Raw genomic sequence first — 22,483 nt, 5'->3', positions numbered from 1 at the left:
CAACATTAGTATAAAAAAAATAGACTTTAAAAGCAAGGTTATAGCAAGAGACAAAGGGTACTATATAATGAAAGAGGGATCATCCGAGAAGATGATACAAAATTGTAAATATCTATGCACACAACATAGGAGCACCTGTGTACATAAAGCAAACATTAATAGACATAAAGGAAGAAATTGATTGTAATACAATAATAGTGGAAGATATCAATGCCCTACTTATATTAATGGATAGATAGATCATTCAGACAGAATATTAAGAAGGAAATGGTGGCTTTAAATGACACCTTAGAGACCACATAGACTTCACAGATATATATGGAAATCCCATCTAAAAAAAACAAAACAAAACAAAACAAAAACCACAATCTTTTCAAATGCACATGAAACATTTTCCATAGTAGATTATGTTAGGCCACACAAAAAGTCCCAATGATACACCCAACCTGCCAAACACACACACAAAATGGAATGTTAGTCAGTCATAAAAAAAGAATGTGATTTTTGATGTTTGCAACAATACCGATGGACCTAGAGACAATTATGCTAGGGGAAATAAGAGAAAGGCAAATACCATATGATTACATTTATATGTGCAATATAAAAAGCAAAATGAATAAAAAACAAAATAGACTCTTAAATACAGAAGACAAAGTAGTGGTTGCCAGAAGGGAGGTGTGTAGGGGAAGGAAAAATAGAAAAAGGAGACTAAGAAATACAAACTTCCTGTTATAAAATAAATAAGTCACGGAGATGAAAAGTACAGGGAACACAGGAAATATATCAATAGTATTATAGGGAATATAGTCAATAATATTATAATAAAGTTGTATAGGAAATATAGTATAGGGAATATGGTCAATAATATAATAAAGTTGTATTGTGACAGATGGCAATTATGTGCATTATGGTGGGTATTGAGTAATGTATAGCATTGTTGAAGCATATGTTGTATACCTGAAACTATATAACGTTGTATAGTAATTATATTTTAATTAAAAAATCTTAAAAAATAAGTTGATGAAAATATATCAAACATAATACAGGTAATATAAGCATATGTCAAAAATTCAGAAATTTATTATGTGAATAACTATAAAGTATAAAATACTACATTATGAAATAAAAGACATGGTTAATGTGTTTTCTTGATTTATAAAAGCCATCTCCTGTACCAATACTCCTTTACCAATACCTCTCCTGTAACCTAACTTAATTCACTCTTTTCAGAAAACATTTTACAATTATTTCTCTCATCTCCCCCCCACCTTTTTTTTACCATGGAAATAAATATATACCTTTCTGTTCCTGTTTGTTCACAAGTCACTTTATTTCACAGAAGCCACTATTTTAAAATACAATGATGTCTTTATAAATACTCTTTGAAAGAGAATTTTGAATTATTTTTTGCTTTTCTTCACTTTGCATGTATTTGTCTTATATCCTCAAACCAAAAGTAGTATTTTGCACATAAAGATTATATTTTCATAATGTATAGAACACTGGACTAGAGTTTGTGATCTTTGATTTCTAGTCCTGACTTAGTGTTAATAAATAAACAAGTCAGTCACCTACCCTGATTACCACTTTTCCTTTATTCAAAATGAGAAAATTGGATTGGATTTCTCTAATATCCTTCTCCAATCTCTACTGAAAGGAGATGTGTTTCTTTAAAATATTTGTATTGCCAGCTTTTATACATATTCATTTTTCAGATATAAGCATTATTAGTTCAAACTTCCTAATTGGCTTTCATCTACCATTTTTGGCCATTCTATTTTTACCAAGAATTGGACAGAAAAGTCATTAATAATTATGATATATCTCTGAGTCTTGAAGTTCATATATTAGAAACCAAACTTTTTAATAAGTTTTATGAATTGTTTTGTCTTCCCTACTAAACTGGGAGTCCCCTAAAGGCATAATTGTTGACTAATTCATCTTATATTTTCATAGCACATAAAACAAACTGCCTTGCATGTTAGGGCCTTTAAGAAATTTATTGAATAAAAGAAATAAAAACACTTTAGATTCCTAGCACTGTTCACATTGAAAAAATCAAGTTTTCTGGAATCAGTTCAGAAACGCAGCTGAGATTCATGGTAGATAGTAAAACTAAAACCAGAAAAATAATTTTATATCACCAACTTTTAAGCTGATTTCCATTAGACACATCTAGACTTCATGTTTAGAAAAGGAAACAGCATCATTAAATACTTGAAAAATGCAGGTATTAGGAGGGGGAGATGATACAGTTGAATTTATGATATAGCAAACATTTTACTCAGCCATTAAAAAGAAGAATATTTTAAAAATTTAGCTTTAAATTGTCCTCAGAATCTCCTTTTCCTATTTCCATAACATGTCACTGTTTCTGTAGATGATAATTTCAGGTGTCCCTATCACATCACAATCTGAGAGATAACTATTTCATTTTGAGTCCCCTTTTCATTTGCTGCTTCTGTCCATTTTGAATGTGATTGATGATGTCGAGAGCCTTCATGACATCTTGTTTCATGTAGTTTGTATGCCTGAAGCAGATGTAATCTCAGATGATCAAGTGGACTATTTTGAGGAAATATCTACAATAGGCAATTAATTATATTTCAGGTTCTCCATTTAGTCTTATATGCTGTTTATATAAGAGTTAACAGCAGCGTTCATGGCCATTCTATTGATCTCTATGTGTGACTAATTTATTTTTCCTTCCCTATGACTGAAGATAATGTTGAGCATATCTTTTTTTTTCCTTTCAATGACTTATCATGTATTAATCTTGTGCTTCCCCCCTTCTTAAAATGTTATTTGGTTTATTTATAAAATCCATTGTTTCTATGTATGTGAAGGTTATGATTCTTATCACATAAAGGCATTTGCAAAAGGACAGAATTGTAAGCCTTATTTAATAAATAAAAGAAGCCCAGGTACCCTTGAAGTTCTCTCTTTAAGTACTCGTGTTGCCCGTCATAACACGGAACACAAAGGCTTCAAAGAAATGTAGCATCCCTTTCCCTTTCCCTTTTTCTCTGGACTCACACAAGTATACATAGGAACATATTATAGAGGCTTAAGATTGTTTGGTATTATGGACAATACTGCCTTTCTAGAACCTATCACAATCTCAGATTATTTTATGACCAAGAAAAGTATTGTATTTCCATAATGCATAGAACAGGGATAGAGAAGAGGACTGAAACATTGTGGTATCTTTATTTTCAAACATAACCACTTCAGAAAATGGTAGAGAGCCTGCATGTGAGGGAGTCATGAGCTTTCACAAATCCCCTTAAGCTTTTTCTTCTAATGGAGGCAGAGGTGTTTGGAAAGAAACAGGAAAAAACAGACAGCAACAATATCATCGCTACTTAGGAATTATAGTTCAAACTTTAACCAGCTTTAGGAAACAACTTCCAAATCTCATTTTTCTAGTTTTCCTGGGGATTTGTTTTTCCACTTATCTATCATATCAAGTTTGGGAAAAAAAAAAAAGAATACTAATTATGCATATTTGTGCTAAAAGCAGGAGAAAAAAAAAATCACAGCTACTTCCCAGTTAAATAATTACTTGAGAATTTGAAGTTTCATTTTTTATTCCTCTCTCTTCCCTTATCTCAAAGTATACCTCTTTGTATTCCAGAAGAAGTCCAAAATTTGCATATAAATCTAATTGTGTGTATTGATGCAAAACTTTTCAATTCATGACAAACTACCCATAGATATTAAAATTAATTTGTGAGGAAAGAGCCATTGTGTTCAGAGATACAAAGTGTCAAGGCTCCTGCTCCTCCATATTTCACTACCACTTAACTGTCCACACCATGGACTTAGGAAAAGTGCTAGCACTCACCTAAGAAAAGAGCTACATGTCTGAGAAAGATGTATGTATGAATGTGGTTTTATATATGTGTACCTTTGCATATGTACTCATTGCATTCATTATTATTGAAAGGAAATGTTGGGTTTTTCATACTGAGAAAAGACTGATCTACATAAGAAGTCACTTCAAACTTGTGACAATTGGGAGTTAGTTTTATCATACAGTAATCCATGAAGTTATTTAGCAAAAGACTAGCTACTTCTGAATTTACTCTTTGTAAATCAATTTTTCTTCCTGAAATTGAGAACATTACATTCTCAAATTTTAAATTAATTTTAAACTAGTTTGATTCAGTAGATTTGACATTTATTTATTCAGTTTGTCTAATCCTAGGTGTAGTGCTTTCTTTCTTGCTGTTGTAAGTCATAGGGCTCTCTGAATTGTTTACATTAAGGGAGAAAGACAAACATAATGGATCTTGGTATTTTATTTTGACAGTGACTTCTCTATGCCCCACTAGATCTCTCAAATTGTGAGATTCCAAGGTTGAGTATTAATTACTTAGAAGTCTGTCTTACTGTTTCTATAGTTGAACTTACTAAGAAGGTAGAATGATACTGTCAAAATTGGAATTTTACTTTCAAACACATAGGAGAAAATATTTCAAGGTTACCAATTTTTATATTTAGAGCTTTCTCAAGCTACTATCTAGGCCCATAACTATTATCAAGGAGAAAGGAGAGAGAAGTTTAAGACTATGATCCTGCCCACAGCTTGAGAATAGATGGGATATCTTGAATAACACTTTACTTACCCTATTTTCTATCTTCTTGTTAGGAATTTTACAGAGAGTGGGTATATGTTATCTGTCATGCCTTACTGGTCCATATGTCCATCTAGCAATATATGGTTAAAATGAACATAGGAGATAAAGAGGATGATATGTTTGGCCTAAAAGTTCAAATGAAAATTTTAAAAACATCAGTTGACTTTGGAGGGAGTCCAGTTATTTGAAACACTTGATAGTATCAATTTTAATTAAGAACATTTTAAATTTAGAAACTATTATTAACAAAATGTCATAAATTCTGTATCTTGGCATTTTTCTTTCAAAGTGAGTAATCTAGGTAACTTACACAAAACAGTCTGAAATAATTATGTGGGGGCACCTGGGTGGCTCAGTGGGTTAAGTCTCTGCCTTTGGCTCAGGTCATGATCCCAGGGTCCTGGGATCAAGCCCTGCATTGGGCTCTCTGCTCAGCAGGAAGCCTGCTTCCCCCTCTCTCTCTGCCTGCTTCTCTGTATACTTGTGATCTGTCTGCCAAATAAATAAATAGAATATTTTTAAAAATTAAAATGATTATTTGTTACCAGATGAAATTTTGATCATAATTGGAAAAGCACCAAGGAAATATAACATTTGATTCCTACATAATGAAAATTGCTTTTCAAACTTAAATAGAAACATAGAAGTCTTTGTTATTAAATGAAATGACAATGAGATATATGCAAATTTAAAAATGTATAGAAAATAAAATTAATGAGTGTATATAATATACACATAGGCAATTAAGACATCTGTGCTTATTTCATTTAAACATCTTATTTTCCAGTGGTAATGACATCAAAATGCTAATAGACATTTTCCAAAAGACATTTCCAAACATTCTTAAAAAAAAAAAGAGTCAGCTAATGTCCTAAAATCAATAGAGTTTGTCTATGTCCATTCGAGGACAGAATTTAGTTTTTGAAACACAGGATGATAGCCACTTCCTAAATTCTGCTTGTATGCATAACCTCTTACTGTAACAGTTGCATTACAACTAAACTTGAAGTGAATGAGAATTCTATTCCCTGAAATGTGGCCACAAATTGACTTGCTCTTAATACTGTAGATTTTATTACTTAGTTATGAGGCCTCTCTCATGGGCATTGGGATATGACTTATGAGTTTATGGATGGAGAATAATTATTTAGTAAATGCATTAGTCTGGTTTCAAAAGGTTTGCATTCTAATTGATAACTTCATGATACACGTGTCATCAAGAAACCATGTTATCTTTCTGATATCCTTAATCTGAAAACCATTGAGACTATATGCAATCTAAATTCAAATTGTTTAACAATGATCCTATGATATTTGATAAAAACTTTATGTCCACTCTAATGAGATTTTATATATAATACATAGTCCCACTTTTATTTCAAAATAAAGAGCATAAGATTTTTATCCAGGTATTTGCAAGTAGATGTAGCTCTATATATTGTGGCTTTTAAAAATAATCAACTGAAAGATGTTAAAGGAGTATTTTAGTATTATAACATGACACTTATTGAATAAATAAACCCTAAATAATTATTAAAATGACAAGTGACTAGAATATGTTCCCCTTGGAAGGTCACATGATAGCCAGAAACATTATTTGACTAGTTAGAATTTTAAAAGATATTGGCATTTCTTTAAATCTAATTGAATTTTTCTTCAAATTACTTTGTTTTCAAACCCAGACAAACGTTCAGTGAATCAGAATTTTATATTTGATACCTATTTTCCAAAAGACTTCAGTAAAATGCATTATGACACAATCCAGCCACAAAATTATAATTTTTTTTTCTGAACTAAAACACATGGGCAAAAACACATACAAACTCACATATGTAGAAAGAAAAACAAGACTATACATTAAAAATAGCACTACAAAGGATTTTACCCTTAAAGTAAAACTAGCAAAATAATTCTACTTCAGTGTAAGTTGGAAATTAACACCAGGGTTTATATAATTTCATTAAAGAAAGATATTTAGACTATTGCAATGCATAAAAATGATAACTACAATAAAACTTCTTTGACTATAGTAAGTAGTATGATGACTAATTTTCAAATCCTGCCCTTGAGGAATTTATAGTTTACAAAGTAAGAAAGATACATAACAAACTGAAGGATTTGTAACAATGAAAGGGATTATACAGCACTAAGGGGAAAAAAGAGGAAGAGCTAATTAATACAGGAAAAATATCTGTGAAACTCAGGAGTCTCCCATCCCCAAAAATGAAATGGTAATAAAAAACCAGAGGAGTGCCTGGGTGGCTCAGTGGGTTGGAGCCTCTGCCTTTGGCTCAGGTCGTGGTCCCAGGGTCCTGGGATCAAGTCCCACATCAGGTTCTCTGCTCAGTGGGGAGCCTGCTTCCTCCTCTCTCTCTGCCTGCCTCTCTGCCTTCTTGTGATCTGTGTCTGTCAAATAAATAAATAAAATCTTTTAAAAAAAACAGAAACTACAAATGAATAGATATTTCCAAAAGAAGTCACTTAAAATTTTACTTTAAGAGTTACAATTATTACTTTGCCACATGAAAAGTGTGGATGGATCTGAAAGAACAGAACATGATATATATCAGAGTGACTATAGAACATTGAAATAAGCTTCAAGAAAGGGATTGACATATGCATTTGGTCTTTGAGGTGGGAAGATTGAATTAAATTCCCAGACTTTTAATTTATCAGCTTCTACAGCTATTTAAAAGAAATGAGATTTAAACTTTATGGTCAAATAATCTTTGACAAAACAGGAAAAAATATACAGTGGAAAAAAGACAGTCTCTTCAATAAAATCTGCTAGGAAAATTGGACAGCTGCACGTAGAAGAATGAAACTTGACCATTCTCTTACACCACACACAAAGATAAACTTGAAATGGATAAAAGACCTCAGTGTGGGGCAGGAATCTATCAAACTCCTGGAGGAGATAACCTCTTTGACATCAGCCACAGCAACTTCTTTCAAGAAGTTACCCCCAAAGGCAAAGGAAATAAAAGTGAAAATGAAATTTTCAGACTTCATCAAGATCAAAATCTTCTGCACAACAAAGGAAACAGTCAACAAACCAAAGAGGCAATCCATGGAATGGGAGAAGATACTCACAGATGTCACTACAGACAAAGGGCTGATACCCAAGATCTATAAAGAACTCCTCAAAATGGACACACACAAATCAGATAATCATGACAAAAAATGGGCAAAAGACATGAACAAACACTTCTCCAAAGAAGACATACAAATGGCTAACTGACACATGAAAAAATGTTCATCATCATTAGCCATCGGGGATATTCAAATCAAAACCACATTGAGATACTACCTTACACCAGTTAGAATGGCCCAAATCAACAAGACAGTAAATAACGTGTTAGACAGGATGTGGAGAAAGGGGAATCCTCTTAACACTATTGGTGGGAATGCAAGTTGATGGAGCCACTTTGGAAAACACTGTAGAGATTCCTTAAGAAATTAAAAATAGAGTTTCCCTATGACCCTGCAATTGCACTACTGTGTATTTACCCCAAAGATGCAGATGTAATGAAAAGAAGGGCTATCTGTACGCCAGTGTTCATAGTAGCAATGGCCACAGTCACCAAACTGTGGAAAGAGCCAAGATGCCCTTCAACAGGTGAATAAAGAAGATATGATCCATATATACAATGGAGTATTATGTCTCCATCAGAAAGGATGAATACCCAACTTTTGTATCAACAGGGATGGGACTGGAAGAGATTATGCTGAATGAAATAAGTCAAGCAATGAGAGTCAATGATCATATGGTTTCACTTACTTGTAGAGCATAAGGAATAACATGGAGGACATTGGGAGGTGGAGAGAAGGAAGTTGGGGGAAATTGGAGGGGGAGACAAACCATGAGAGACTGTTGACTCTGAGAAACAAACTGAGGGTTTTGGAAGGGAGGGGGTTGGGGGGTTGGGTGAGCCTAGTGGTGGGTATTAAGGAGAGCACATATTGCGTGGAGCACTGGGTGTGGTGCATATGAATCTTGGAACACTGAAAAACAAATAAAATTACAAAAAAAAAAAGAGAGAGAGAGAGAGAGACTTGACCTAGGGAAAATTATAGTTTGAATAAACAAGATATGTAAAAGGAATTAGAATAATTGTTAAAAGGAATAATGACTCAATACCTTATTACCTTTATTGAACTAGTAATATATACTCAAATGTAATAATATACATTATCTTGTTCAAAAGGTTTTTTTACCCCAAATTATTTGTGGTAGAGGAAGAGGCATATTAGAAAACAGATGCTTAATGACCTTAAATGTTCAACTGTAACATAAAAATAGCAAAAAAAAAAAAAATTATAATTTGAGTAAAAAAGGATAGAATGCTAGCCCACTATATCAAACCCAATGAACTCTTTTATTGTCCTATTGATACAGCCATGGAATAAGTAAGTCAGCAGTTCATATCATAAAAAGATTTAACCATTATTTTACCTATTACTTTTTAATACCAATATGTACTCAAGAACTAGCCACAAAGCTTTTCCTCTTCTAAGGAGCAAAAACAAACCAAAAGAAACAAAGTACTTCACATATAAAGGATTTTTCAACAAATATTTACTCTTAACATGTTGTTCTTACAGTTTCTGGATATTTTGCCTGTTTAGAATGAAAAATAACAGAACATTTCCATGGGTCACCTGGGTGGCTCAGGGGGTTAAGCCTCTGCCTTTGGCCTAGGTCATGATCTCAGGGTCCTGGGATTGTGTCCTGCATCAGGCTCTCTGCTTGATAGGGAGCCTGCTTTCCCCTCTCTCTCTGCCTGCCTCTCTGCCTACTTGGGCTCTCTCTCTGTCAAATAAGGAAATAAAGTCTTTAAAAAACAAAAGAACATTTCCAGACAGAGTTGACAAATTCATCCTAAAAAAAATCTTTGCCAGATATAGTTGTATTGTTTTTGCTTGTTTAATCTGCTGCCTGAACTGCAAGAGGCCTAGGACTCAAATTAATGTATTTTAGGGCAAATGCAAACAATCATAATACACATATATGGGTAAAATGTTCTTGTGAATTTGTTGGTAGGCAAACAGTTTAAATGTCAGAAAGATTATATGAAATAGATTACTGATATTTGGCTTCACTTTTGACACTATTTTCCTGTACTGTATCCAAACATAATTTTAAAAAATTAAAAAGACCAGATTCAAAGAAGTAGAAATCAGCATAGCCACACCTTTTTCTTATCCCCCAATCCTCTCATTCCAATAAATCCTGACCAAAAAACTCTGTTTGTTAGATTTGCTGATGTGAATAATGTATTTGTATTGCTTTACCCATTCTGCACATAATCATAATAAAATTTTTCTTTATATTAAACTTTTTGAAGGTCACTAGCTCTCTGTAAATTCTCAAAATGGGATTTTGTCTTTGAGATTAGACTGTCTTTATTTTGAGTTGCTATTATGTCAGTAATCTTTAAAATTTAACTCCAGGATAATTAGTTTAAGTGAACTATAATTTCCAGATATATACTCACTTGTAGTACAAAATAGTATTGTGTTTTTCAAAATTACTTAACAAGTAATTTTGTTATATCAGTAATATCACAAGTAATATCAACAATATTGTCTGAATATTTTAGATTTTACAAAAACTTTTTTTACATCTTCTGACATATACAGTAGTGAGCCAACTCTCTGTTAATATAATTCTTTTTTATGTTTTTTTTGAAATGTTTTATCATTTTTCAAATATGCCAAATTTAATTTCTTTATATTTTGTATGCTTGAACGTAGTTTGAGGAATTATACTCAAGTGGTCACCAAAATATTTTTTCCTATTTAAATTGAAAAACTAAAAGAAAATATACAAAGTTATAACTTCTCAATGGGTAAATGCCTTTGTAATGAGTAATGTTTGATTAATCCTTTTGTATCATCGGAACAGAGTTGATATAATATGGAAATCAGGGGAGCTGTATCATAACTATATCATTCTCTACCATTGTCCCATTCTATGGTATGTAAGTTTCTTTCATCATGTGTAAAATTAAGTATAATAAAGAATTCAAAGTCTAAAAAGAAGTGTTTCTATTATTTTACTATAAAATGTATCTAATATTTTTTTATTGTTCTCTTTAATCTGAAAGATCTTTTTCAGGTTATGTTTAATTTTCAGAATTTATCTGTTACTCAAATCTTTGAATTTGAAACAGAAGATACGTAGAAAAGATGAAATCTTTTTTTCTTTTAACTTTGATTTTGAGTTTCTTCTGTCTGTACTTATTAAGATATATTTATTTGTTACATTTTATTTCTCAAGAAATATGAATGATTCTCTATCTTCCTGTCCATTCTTTTAGATAGTACCATAAAAATCAGTATGAATTTCTTAACATTTTATAGCTACTAAGCTTAGAATTTTGAAAGCCACAATTATTATTTTTGACAGAAAGTTGATAGAGATAAATGGCTAAAAAAGGCCATTTTTCCATTTACTGCATGGAAGACACTTTCCTTATGACAAATACTATTTAAAGACTTACAGTTAAAATTTATTTTGTTAGCAGCTCCTATAAGCACTTTTGCTTCCTTGAATAACTGGTAAAATTTCTCTCTCTCTCTCTCATCCATTCATTCATTCATTCATTTAATATATTGTATATTTACAAATTTGTTTCCACCAGAAAGTGAAATGTCACTCTTAGCACATATATTCTTTTGGTAAAACATACTTTTTGGGGGCACCTGGGTGGCTCAATGGGTTAAAGCCTCTGCCTTCAGCTCAGGTCAGGATTCCCGGGTCCTGGAATCGAGTTCCACATCAGGCTCTCTGCTCAGTGGGGAGCTTGCTTCCTCCACTGTCTCTCTCTCTCTGCCTACTTGCGATCTCTCTCTGTTTGTGAAATAAATGAAAAACCTTTAAAGCAATCAAACAAACAAAAAAACCATACTTTTTTAAAGAGTTACCTATATACAAATGAGCCCATAATCCATATCTTTGCTGTACCTAAGACTCAGAAAAAAAAAAAAAAAAAACAAGTGTCAAATGTTCTTTTGAATGTTCAAGGTACATTTTAGCAAATCAAAATCAGAGTCAATGCAAGGAAACTAGTGGTGACCAGTTTTATTTTACTGTCCTTCATTCTTCATGTGCAATCTACAATCAAATCTTTTTTTTAATCTTTATTTTGATTAACAGGTTTCTTCACTCCCATAAGTATTATATAATTACAAGACATTTCTCTGTAAATATTTGACTGAAAGAGCTCAATTTTCTTGAATATGTTTGAACTCTTCCAGAATAAATAATGATAATCTCTTTAATGAGTTTGAGATGACTGAAAATTTGCTAGATTTACTAAAGAACAGCATTTAGCTATTCTATGAAAATAGTTTTTATTAAAAATAAAGATGATAGGATTTAGAAAAAGTAAATATTATTGAACTCTGTTTGCCCTTTTTTAATTGGTCTTCTGATTTTTTTTTTTTTTAGTCTACTATTAACTAACACTGAACAGAACTTTGCTGCTGAACAGAATTCAGTGAGAAACAAGATTTATGAAGTGAAAGCAAAGTAAGGATTTAGATGGGGGGAGGGGAGCTCTGACTCAAAAGATTATTAAAATGGCAGTTGAGATTCTTGTATGCTTCCTCAGTACCTGGAATTACAATACATTCTTTTCATATATTTACTCATTTAAACATCTTGATAATGTACCTTCTAATTATCTATAATTTAGATAATTGATGGACAAAAGTGTTAAATAAGCTGCTTAAGGTAACACAGAAGTGGTAAAGCGATGATCGGCATTTTGCTAGTTCTATTTTACTGTCCACACTCTTACACTGAACCATACTATGCATGACCAAGAAATTTGATTTTATGACATTAGTAAAAAACTAAATAAAAAAAAGTCCCTTAAACAGAAAGGAGCTAACTATGGGAAGCAAAGTATTTGCTTACATTGTGAATGAAGAAAATGAAGAGTAAAAAGAAAAATTAAAGTAGAAAGTATATAGTATAGTTTCTGAAACAAGACTGTGGATTGAGGGCACAGATTTACCTCCACTTTCTTCTGATTTAAATGCAAACATATATACTAAATAAAGTAAAGCCAAACAAAAAAAAGATCCCATTAGGATCTTTGACAAAATTAGGATCTTTGACAAAATTTTGGAATATAGAGAGCATATGGAGTTCAAGTGATTAATGAAGTAGAGTAGAGAAAGACATGAGCAAAACAGGTATAAGGCAAGGATATAATGAAATTGGAGTTTTATACCAGATGGGAATCTGCAGGGATTCTAAACTCAGAGTTACAGTCTATGAAAAGAAAGAGTAGAATATTAAAACAAACAAATAAACAAACAAACAAAAAGAAAACTCCAGATCTTTAATGATCATCAGTGGTTGGTCATACCAATACTTCTCATATAGAGATCACTTGTCAGCAAAGATGTTTATCATCATACCTAAAATGAGAGTAAGTCCATTGAATCCATAAGGAATTTGCCAGTGAGTAACTAAAATTTGAGTATCTGAATTGGTGAACCAGATTAAAACTCTTCATTTTCTGTTGTATGTAATGAGTAGTTCAGTTTGTCTGCCAATATTTTGATCACAAATTCTTAAAGTGTTAGAGGACATGCTAACATATTTAAAGCTCATTATTAGCAAGAAAGCACATATAGGGGCTCCTGAGTTGCTTAGTGGGTTAGGCCTCTGCCTTCAGCTCATGTCATGATCTCAGAGTTCTGGGATGGAGCCCTGCATTGGGCTCTCTGCTCAGCAGGGAGCCTGCTTCCCCCCTCTCTCCCTCTGCATACCTCTCTGCCTACCTGTGATTTCTGTCTGTCAAATAAATAAATAAAGATTTAAAAAAACAGATAAAAAGTAAATCCTTATAGTAATCATGCTACACACATATATTAAAAAAAATAGAAAACTAGTGGTCAAAAATATTTAAGAAAAATCAATTGCATGGGAGAGAAGAATTACACTAAAAGTAGACAAATTCTACCAGAGAGAAGAGATAATTTACTGAATGCAAGGACACTTAAAAATAACTAGCAACTTTGGAAAATATCAAAAACATTTCTTCAATAAATCAACTTAGGCTGCTATAGAAAAAAAATGAATAGAAAGAACTAAAAAAAATATTTTTAAAACTATAAATGCATGGAAAATGAAAAATTTAATAGAAATCTGAAGATAAAATTGTAGAATGTTTAGTAAAATGTCAAAACAACAAACAAAATTTAATAAGCATGGAAATTCCATTGTAAGGACATTTAAATAACAAAAAGTAAAGTGGGTTGGAAATGAATAAATGTTAGGAAAAAAAATCTCAGGGTTGAAGGGCAATCATATTCAAATAAAGGAAGTTCACATTAACTGCTGGTTTTTGAAATATCAACCAATTTCATTAACTTATAATAAAAAAAATACTGAAACATCTGTAGAAAGTCTTTTATAAAACGTGACCAGAACAATGAATCAGAACATTTTAAATGTGAAGAATCATAACAGCCATTAAGTTAGATTTCTCTTTGAACTAAAGTGGTACTAATTGGGGTGCCTGTGTGGCTCAGTGGGTTAAGCCTCTGCTGAGGTTATGATCCCATGGTCCTGAAATCCAGCCCTGCATCAGGCTCTCTGCTCAGCGGGGAGCCTGCTTCCACCTCTCTCTCTGCCTGCCTCTGCCTACTTGTGATCTCTGCCTGTCAAATAAATAAATAAAGGGGCTCCTGGGTGGCTCAGTGGATTAAGCCGCTGCCTTCAGCTCTGGTCATGATCCCAGAGTCTTGGGATCAAGCCCCACATCGGGCTCTCTGCTCTGTGGGAAGCCTGCTTCCTCCTCTCTCTCTGCCTGCCTCTCGCCAACTTCTGATCTCTGTCTGTCAAATAAATAAATAAAATAAATCTTTAAAAAAAAAAAATTAAATAAATAAATAAATAAATAAATAAAATCTTTAAAATGGTACTGATTAAGAAATATCAAATATATACAAATAAGTGTTAAAGTTCGCTTTCTATCTGGGTAGTGTTATTTAATACATCTTCTAAGTCATATAACTAGTATATTGAAGGTCTGGTGTTTAAGCTTGAAGTTAGAATATACTTTTAAAGAAAATGCTAGGTTTGAAATTTTTTAAGCTTTTTTTCATTTATATTACTGAGAAATATTAAAATAATTGACTAGTAAACAAAGTAGTTGGTTGGTATGAAAGGGCAAATACAGATACAGAAAGGTTTCCATGTTAAAGAGCAAAACACTGTCAAGTTTCTACTCTCAGCAAATGACATCAACACATTTTTATTTCCAGCATGTAATACATTCCCTGACCTCCACCTGGTACCTTGATTTGTTATAAACATTTTATGCCCTAATTATGTCTATTAATGTCACAGGTCTTCTAAGAGCACTAAAGGCATATATTTTAGCATTAATTTATGTTAATTTCACTCATGATAAAGCATGATGAGACAGTTTGGTGAACAGGAGACCTATAATAAAACCAACCTATGAGAAGGGCATCTCTGTACTATCATCATACTATTACTGATACAGAATTAGTTGTTTGTGTGTGTGTATATATACACACACACAAATATTTTACATACAAATATAGACAGAATATATACAAATATTTTATACATACATATATATACACACATACATATGTGTATATGTGTACACATATGTATATATATCATTATACATGTACTAATCATATTGCTATTCTTAGTTATGTGCTATTTTTAATGCCAAAACATAGAAAAGAATGCACCAAGGGCACATATTTAAGTCCAAAAAACAAATTTTTTTTAGTAAGAAATATTTTAAAACTACTTGATGTGTATTACAAATGAGTTCTTGTAGAAAATAAGATTTCATTAGTTAGGAAGAAAAATTGGCAAAATGGCACTACTGTAATACCATTTTGGCAATAGCTGTATCAGTAATGCATTATTTGTTTTACAGAAAGTGCTATAAAAATACAGAAGTAAAAGGCATTGTCGTTTATTATCTTTCCCTTTAACAAGACAGACTAAGTATCTTTCAACATATTTCAATCCTATGGCATTTCTAGCTAATTTATTTACCTAGCACATTTCCACTCAAAAGCAACATCTGCTTTCTTTCTTGCTTTGCTATAATGTTGAAAAATGAAGCAAAATAATTATTGTAAGGCTATCTACTCATTTTTGTATGGCATATGAGGTATAAAATTTACCTAAATCTTTGATTATATAGAGAAAATTAAGAGGAAAAGTCCAAAAGTGTGTACATATGTAACTGATGTATATATTCTTATTGTAAAACAAGATTACTGAGTAGCTAATCCAAGAGCTCAGATTTTTGCAGTCTTCCGGATGTGTGGAGGAAGACACAAGAGACAGGAAATTGATTTAGCATTCTGAACTCTTTGACACTGAACCGTTATAAGAAAATCAAATGTATCTAGTTTATATGTACAAAAGAGATACCTCTGAAGATGGACGTTCATTTATTCTTTTTAACAAATATGTACAGAATATATGCTCTATGCTAGCCAGTGTTCTAGGCAAAGCAGACACAAATTTGTTATGGGATTTATCTTCTATCTGAGAGTAACAGACTAGTTCACTAGTTCATTGATGAGTACTTGCAAGAAAGGAAAGAGTGTTGTCGGGAACATAGGTTGAAGCTAAAATGAATTACCTAATCTGTTACTGTCAATTAGAAGATAGGCTCCATAATAGATTTTTGTCTGTTTTGCTTTCATGTAATGTACATCTCAGTAGTGGGAGACAGACAATGAACTAAATAGTAACTAAAATATGTAGTTGTGGAGTAGTGAAAAAAAATGGAGAAAAAGAAACTCAAGAAAAATAATAGGGAGAATGATGTTAAATGTGGGAGTGGAGAATTATAATTTTAGATAAGTGAGTCAAAGAAAACCACATTGAGAAGGTGAAATTTGAGCAAAGATTAGAAAAGAGACATAAATCTGCAAAGAATACTAAGAAAGTGACATTTGTAGAAATATTTGAAAAGAATGAAAAAAGCAGGCTTGAAGACAATTGGAACAAGAATATTCATGTGAGATTTCTTTTGTTTTGTCTTCATTGCTATAGCTCTAGCCTTTGAATAGCTATTGAATTTAATAGGAACTCAAAAAATATTAATTGAATATATATTTAATTAATGAAGCTATCATGCTTGACACATCCATTCCCTTCACTTTTTAATGTCCAATCAATTATTTTATCTTGTTTATTCTTTCTCCTGTACTTCTCTCCATTTCTACTGGCATTAAGACACCCTCATCTCAATGGCTATACCTCCTACACTTTGCAGTTTCTACCTATGGCCTTTACAAACCCATTCTCTTCAATTTAGCTAAAAGGAACATACCAAAATGAATAACTGATGAACTTATTCCAATTTTTGAAATTCCTCACTAGAGTCATTTGATTATTAGAATAAAGCCCCCAAGGGCACCTCCGTCATTAAGCGTCTGCCCTCAGCTCAGGTCATGATCCCACCTCAGGCTGCCTGCTCAATGGGGAGTCTACTTCTCCCTCTTCCACCCTCCTGCTTGTTTTCTCTCACTCTCTCTCTCTTTCTCTGTGTGTGTGTGTGAAATAAATAAGATCTAAAAAATTAATAAATAAAAAATAAAGTCCCCAATCCAACATAATGGGGTTGTATCAATATCTCCAGCCTCAAGTTTTGCCATTTTGCATTCTTTCCTGATATTGTGGTTATATTGCCCTTTTCTAAATTAAATTAAATTAGATAAATTCTAAATTAAATACTAAATCTAAATTATGAATTCTAAATCTAAATTCTAAATTAAATTAAATTCTAAATTAATTTTCTAAATTAAATTCAGAATTTTATTTTTTCTCTAGAACTGTGCACATAACAAGCCCACTCCTATAATATATGGTAATGGCCCCTAACCCTCATCTATTCTGTGCTGTTGGGTCAATTCATTTTCTCAAGAAAGAAATGATGCACAGCAAATTTTCTGGCCTCTTAGAACTTTGATTTGTAATATTATATAGATCTCTAAACTTTTCTTTCATAGCCCATGCCTCAGATTTACATATATATTTGAGGAATTATTTATTAATTTCTGTCTTCTCTACTAGGTTGCATGCTTTGTGAGAATGGACATAATTTCTGCCACATTCACTCTGATGTTCTTGGAATATACACATAGTAAATGTTCAAAAGTAAGAGCAGAAAATAACAACAAAAATGAATAAATAAATATGAGTTATCTGGGATTCCTCCTAAATTTAGTGAACTATAATAAAGAGAAAATATGACCTAATTGACAGTGGCAAACTTGAGAATGAATATTCAGTTGAATCAGGACCTTTTGATGCTGGTTCACGATATAAATACAGATAGACTGCTGAATAATGCTAAAATCCTAAGGTATTTGAAGTAAACCAGTAATAAAGTGTGTACAACTTATGTAAGTCTAAGCACAAAGAATGTATAAATCCAATTGAGGACCTATGTACTTCTGTTATATTTTTTTGTTGTTTTTCATTATGCTTGACATTTTAGAAACTGAGTTTTGTTACAGTTCATTAGCCTATTGCTACATGTTAGTATGATGAGATTGCACTGAGATGCATAACATAACGTTTTAGCATGAACAATTGAAATTATAAGGTTTTACAGACAGTATGTTGTGGAAATTGTCTCAGCTTGGCCTGGATGCTGAGTTTGTGAGCAGGTAGCTTGTTGTAATGGAGTGAGATGCAATTGGTGCCCAATCACTGGAGAAAGCTGTAATGATGTATGAAATGAAAAATCCCTGCCCACCCAGGGCAAAGAGAATACAAACACTTCTCTGCAATCACTGCTATACTATTTCTCTAAAATATTATGCAACTCCAGAGAATGGAAAGTCAGTAGCAGAGCCAAAACTTGCAGCTTATCAGAGAAAGAATCTCAAAAAGATTTGTTGGTATATTTGGGAAAATCAAAAATTACATAATCCCCAATAGTAAGATTATTTTTTACCCTATGTAGACTTCCACTTTACAATTAAACTCCAGTATCCTTAACCCAACAAAACATATGTACACTACCCATAGAAAACAACAAACCCAGGAAAAATACACTGAAAACTTGCTAGTTAAAATAATTCCATTGATTTTTTTTAATTAACATATAATGTATTATTTGTTTTGCAGGTACAGGTCTCTGATTCACCAGTCTCACACCGTTCACAGTGCTCACCATAGCACATACTTTTCCCAATGTCCATTTCCCAGCCAACCCTCCCACTCCCCCACTCCAGCATCCCTCAGTATGTTTCCTTAGATTAAGAGTCTCTTATGGTTTATCTCCCTCTCTTGTTTCTTCTTGTTTCATTTTTTCCTCTCTTCCCCTATGATCTTCTGCCTTATTTCTCATATTCCACATATAAGTGAGATATTATGATAATTATCTGGCTCTGATTGACTTATTTCACTTAGCATAATACCCTCTAGTTCCATCCATGTCATTGTAAATAGCAAGATTTCATTTTTTTTAAGATTTTATTTATTTATTTGACAGATAGAGATCACAAGTAGGCAGAGAGGCAGGCAGAGAGAGAGGAGGAAGCAGGCTCCCTAGTGAGCAGGAGCCCAATGCAGGGCTCGATCCCAGGACCCTGGGGTCATGACCCGAGCCGAAAGCAGAGGCTTTAACCCACTGAGCCACTCAGGTACCTCAAGATTTCACTTTTGATAGGTGCATAATATTCCACTATATATCCCCTTCTTTATCCATTCATCTGTCAATGGACATCTAGGCTCTCTCCACAGTTTGATTATTGTGGACATTGCTGCTATAAATATTGGGGAGCACATGCCTCTTCAGATCACCACGTTTGTAACTTTGGGGTAAATATCCAGTTTTTTGCAATTGCTGGGTCATAGGATAGCTCTATTTTCAACTTTTTGAGGAACATCCATACAATGTGTGGTTTTCCATTGTGGCTATACCAGTTTGCATTCCCACCAGCAGTACAGGAGGGTTTCCCTTTCTCTGCATCCTTGCCAATGTCTGTTGTTTCCTGATATGTTAATTTTAGCCAATCCAACTGGTATGAGGAGGTATCTCATAGTGGTTTTGATTTGTATTTCCCTGATGCTGAGTGATGTTGAGCACTTTTTCATGTGTCAGTTGGCCATTTGGATGTCTTCTTTGCAGAAATGTCTGTTCGTGCCTTCTGCCCATTTCTTGATTGACTTATTTTTTTCTTTGGGTGCTGAGTTAAGTTCTTCTTCTTCTTCTTCTTTTTTTTTTTTTTTTTTTTTGAGTTGTTAAGTTCTTTATAGATTTTGAATACTAGCCCTTTATCTAATATGTCATTTGCAAATATCTTGTCCCATTCTGTCGGTTGTCTTTTGATTTTCTTGATTGTTCCTTTAGTGTGCAAAAGCTTTTGATCTTGATGTAGTCCCGATAGTTCATTTTTGCCCTTGCTTCCCTTACCTTTGGCAATGTTTCTAGGAAGAAGCTGCTGCAGCTGAGGTCGAAGAGGTTGCTGCCTATGTTCTCCTCAAGGATTTTGATGGATTCCTGTCTCACATTTAGGACTTTCATCCATTTTGAGTCTATTTTTGTGTGTGGTAGGAAATGGTCCAGTTCCATTCTTCTGCATGTGACTGTCCAATATTCCCAACATCATTTGTTGAAGAGATTGTCTTATTTTAATTTGATATTTTTTTCTGCTTTGTCAAAGATTAGTTGACCATTGAGTTAAGGGTACATTTCTGAATTTTCCATTCTGTTTCACTGATCTATGTGTCTGTTTTTGTGCCAGTACTATACTTTCTTGATTACATCTTTATAATACAACTTGAAGTCTGGAATTGTTATGCCACCAGCTTTTCTTTTCTTTTCTTTTTATTATATTTTTAAAATTCTGCTGTCTATTCAGGGTCTTTTCTGGTTCCATTCAAATTTTAGGATTACTTTTTCAATTTCCCTGAAAAAATCTTGATAGTATTTTGATAGGGATTGCATTAAATGTGTAGATTTCTTTAGGTACAATAGATATTTTAACAATATTTGTTCTTCCAATCCATGAGCATGGAACATTTTTCATTTCTTTGTGCCTTCCTCAATTTCTCTCATAAGTGTTCTATAGTTTTCAGAGTACAGATCATTTGCCACTTTAGTTAGGTTTATTCCTAGTTATCTTGTGGTTTTTTAAATGCTGTTGTAAATGGGATTGACTCCTTAATTTCTCTTTCTCCTGTCTCACTGTTGGTGTATAGAAATGCAACTGATTTCTGTGCATTGATTTTATATCCTAACAATTTACTGAATTCCTGTATAAGTTCCAACAGTTTTGGGGTGGAGTCTTTTGGGTTTTCCACAAAAAGTGTCATATCAACTGCAAAGAATGAGAGTGTGACCTCTTCTTTGCCACTTTGGATACCTTTTATTTCTTTTTGCTTTCTGAATGGTGAGGCTAGGACTTCAGGTACCATGTTGAATAGCAGTGGTGAGAGTGGATATCCCTGCCATGCTCCTGACCTTAGGGGAAAAGCCCTCAGTTTTTCCCTATGACAATGATAACTGCTGTGAGTTTTTTGTAGATGGCTCTAATGATAAAATATGTACCCTCTATCCTGTGAAGAGTTTTAACCAAGAAGGGATTTGGTACTTTGTCAGATGCTTCTTCTACATCTATTGAGAGTATCAAATGGTTTTTGTTCTTTCTTTTATTCACGAAGTGTACCACATTTATTGGTTTGCAGATGTTGAATCAACCTTGCAGCCCAGGAATAAATCCCACTTGGTCATGATGAATAATCTTTTTAATTTACTCTTGGACCCTATTGTTTGGTATACAGTGAGAATTTTTGCATCCATGATCATCAGGGATATTGGTCTATAATTCTCTTTTGATGAGGTTTTTGTCTGGTTTTGGGATCAAGGAAATGCTGGCCTCATAAAATGAACTTGGAAGTTTTCCTTCCATTTCTATTTTTTGGAGTAGTTTCAGAAAAATAGGTATTAATTCTTCTTTAAATGTTTGATAGAATTCCCGTGGGAAGCCATCCAGCCCTGGATTTTTCTTTGTTGGGAGATTTTCAATTATGGTTTCAATTTTCTTGTTTGTTATGGGTCTGTTCAGTTTTCTATTTCTTCCTGGTTTAGTTTTGGCAGTTTATATGTCTCTAGGAATGCATCCATTTCTTCCAGATTGCCTAATTTGTTGGCATATTGTTGTTGATAATAGTTCTTATAATTGTTTGTATCTGTGGTATTGGTTATGATCTCTCCTCTTTCATTCACGATTTTATTTTGTTCTTTTTTTTTTTTCTTTTTCCTTCTTGAAAGTCTGGCCAGGGTTTATCAATCTTATTCTTTCAAAGTACCAATTCCTACTTTCATTGATCTCTTCTATTCCTTTTTACTGTTGCATTGATTTCTGCTCTGATTTTTATTATTTCTCCTCTCCTGCTGAGTTAGGCTTTCTTTGCTGTTCTTTCTCCAGCCTCTTTAGCTACAGGTTTAGATTATGCATTTGGGATGTTTCTAACATTGTAGGTTACAGACCTCTTGCGCCCTGCTTCCTTCAGGATTTTCTCTTTGTCTTTGAGATTTGTAATTTTTACTATTAGATGTCAGGGTGTTGGCCTATTTTTATTGATTTTGAGGAGACATTCTTTATGCCTCCTGCTTCCAAAGATTAGGGAGGTTCTCCACTATAATTTCTCCAATATGCCTTCTTTCCCCTTCTCTCGTTCTTCTTCATCTGTGATCTCAATTATTTTAATATTGTTACATTATGGTTTCATTTATCTCTCAAATTCTCCTCTCATGATCCAGTAGTTTTTGTTTTTTTTTTCCTTTAAG

Source organism: Neovison vison, chromosome 11 (genome assembly GCF_020171115.1).
Source record: "Neovison vison isolate M4711 chromosome 11, ASM_NN_V1, whole genome shotgun sequence".
Taxonomy (NCBI): Eukaryota; Metazoa; Chordata; class Mammalia; order Carnivora; family Mustelidae; genus Neogale; species Neogale vison.
The sequence above is the reverse complement of the archived record's forward strand: the minus strand, read 5'-3'. Positions refer to the sequence as shown.